This window comes from Orycteropus afer, unplaced genomic scaffold, assembly GCF_000298275.1.
Source record: "Orycteropus afer afer isolate SDZICR_OR568_19922 unplaced genomic scaffold, OryAfe1.0 scaffold00622, whole genome shotgun sequence".
Taxonomy (NCBI): Eukaryota; Metazoa; Chordata; class Mammalia; order Tubulidentata; family Orycteropodidae; genus Orycteropus; species Orycteropus afer.
The window spans coordinates 1,328,221-1,331,067 of record NW_006922209.1 but is presented as its reverse complement, the minus strand read 5'-3'; positions in this window follow the sequence as shown (position 1 = coordinate 1,331,067).

Genomic DNA, 2,847 nt, shown 5'->3' with positions numbered 1-2,847 from the left:
TGAGATGAAGTCTGGCCATTCTAGCTTCCAAGGAGCATTTCGGGTGCACTTCCTCCAGGACGGATCTGTTAGTTCTTTTAGCAGTCCATGGTACTTTCAGTATTCTTCACCAGCACCACAACTCAAAAGCATCAACTCTTCTTCGGTCTTCCTTATTCATTGCCCCGCTCTCACACGCACACGAGGCGATTGGAAATATCATGGCTTGTGTCAGGCACACCTTAGTCCTCAAGGAGACATCCTTGCTCCTCAGCACTTGAAAGAGTTCCTTTGCGGTTGACTTTCCCAATGCTACACGTCGTCTAATGTCATGACTGCTGCTTCCATTGGCATCGATTGTAGAACCAAGCAACATGAACTCTTTGACAACCTCAATCTTCTCTCCATTTATTGTGCTGCTGCTCATTGGTCCAGTTGTGAGGATTTTTGTTTTCTTTATATTAAGATGTAATCCATTTTGTATACTGTATTCTTCAACCTTCATCACTAAGTACCTCAAGTCATCCTCACTTTCAGCAAGCAAAGTTTACAAAAGCAAAAAAACAAAAGTCTGACATCAAGTGCTAGAAGGATGCAGAGCAACTGGAACTCTCACACATTTCTGACTAGAATGAAAAAGTATATATATTTTGGAAACATTTTGACAGTTTCTTATGAAATTGAGGATAAATTGACCAAATGACCAGCAGTTTCACTTCTAGATATTTACCCAAGTGAAATGAAAACCTATGTTCTCAAGAAAGCCTGTATGAAAATGTTTATAGCAGCTTAATTCATAATGATCAAAAAATAGAAACCATCCAAATGCCCCTCAACTGTGGAAGGATAACACAACGCTTTTTATATACATGGAATAGCATCAGCAATAAAAAAGAATGATATTGATACATGCACCAATATGGGTGAATTTCAAATTCATTATGCTGAGTGACAAAAGCCAGATTCAAATTGCATAATCCCAAACTATTTGGCAATCCAAAACAGGCAACACTATGTTGTCGTTAGGTGCCATAAAGTCAGTTCCAACTCATAGAAACCCTATGTGTGACAGAGTAAAACACTGCCCGGCCCTGCATCGTCCTCATCATTGTCGCTATGTTCGAGCCCATTATTGTAGCCACCAGGTCAATCCATCTTGTGAGGGACTTGCTCTTTTTCACTGACCCTCTACTTTATCATGATGTCCTTCCTGCCTGCCTCGGTTTTAAGAAGCATCCTGGCTGTGCTTCTTCCAAGAGAAATGTCCTTCTGACAGTTCGTAGATATTCGATCCTCTTCACTGACATCATAATTCAAATGCATCAGTTCTTCTTTGGTCTTCTTTATTCATTGTCCACCTTTCACTTGTACATGAGGCAACCGAAACCACATGGCTTGGGTCAGGCACCCCTCAGTCCTCAAAGGTACAGAGAACAGATCAATGGATGCTGGGGAGGGGAGGGAATGAAGGATTGACAACAAATAGCCACAGGGAAATGTTTTGGTGTCATAGAACTGTGCTACATGGTGGTGGTGATTAGATGGCTATGCATTTGTGTAAACCTGCAGAACTACACAAAAACAAACAAACAAACAAAAAAGTAATTTTTTGTATCTAAATTATGCCTTTAGCATTAATAATAATTAATAATAATAATAATAATATTGCCACTTTATCACCACTGCTCAATATGATAATTTTGTCCACCTTTGTTTAGCACTAGTGCTTTACTTCATAATAAAACCGGGTAGCCTATTCTAGGACAGCATGTCCCACTTTCATCTCACTACATTGCTTTTTTAGAGATACTGGTTCTCTCTTCCCTATTTCACAATGCCTTTCGTGTTACTTTGCTATGTAGACATGATTGGGAAGGGGGTTAGGACGCAGTTCATGCATGACAAACCCACCTAAACATTCCTAGCTCCCTAAGATTTTGATTCCTTTCTCTGAACTGTAGTAGGGAAGATCTGCTATCTCAATCTCACTGAATGCAGCCTACTGTTTAATCCAGTAAACAAACTGACACAGCCACTCCCACATGATCAAGTTAAGATGATAAACCCTAAAGCTAGAGTGCATAAGTAAATTTGACCCAATCCAATGTTATAGTCTGTCCTTCCTAATAACCTTAGAGTCCATTCTACATATATTCCCCAGGATCTTCTCCAAGTAATTCAGCAACATCCATCAGGTTTGGCAGGAATAAATTCTCCTCTCAAAGGGCATACTTGCTCTTGTCTTCCTGCAGCACACTGTCTCAATCTAATTATGACCTTGCAGCAATAAGCACTGGTAGAATGAGTCTTGAGGTGAGTAGGCATCCTCTTGCAAAGTAATTGCTTCGTGTAAGATTAAGAAATAGTCATCAAGTGAGGAATGGCTAGTCTCTTCAGAAAGGTTACCAAAAAAAAAAATTCACTGCCGACCAATCGGTTCTGACTTGATGTTGCCCATAACCATGGTTCCAAGCCCACAGGTCCAACAACTCCCCATCAGGGTGGTTGACTATGCCTAAGAAGTCATCATAACTTTCTCCCCTGTTAGTTCTACGTATGGAAATTCTTACATCACATACAAATACAAAGTGCTCATGGGTATATTCCCTTTTGCCTAGACATACAGAATTGTTCAGCCTGTTTACCCATCTATTTACCCATAATGTTTGTTAATTTTTTTTTTATTTGTGATCTCTTGAAATAGGAGCCTTGCCCCACACAGCCACTAGTGTCAGCTGTGCCTGGCCCCAACACTCCCTGGTAAGTGATACACACAACGGTGGAGCAAGAACTGTTTCTGCCACCGCCATGTTTGGTGGCTAGCACTTGCACAAGTACCATATCTCTTTTTTTCCTTCTTTTTTTTTT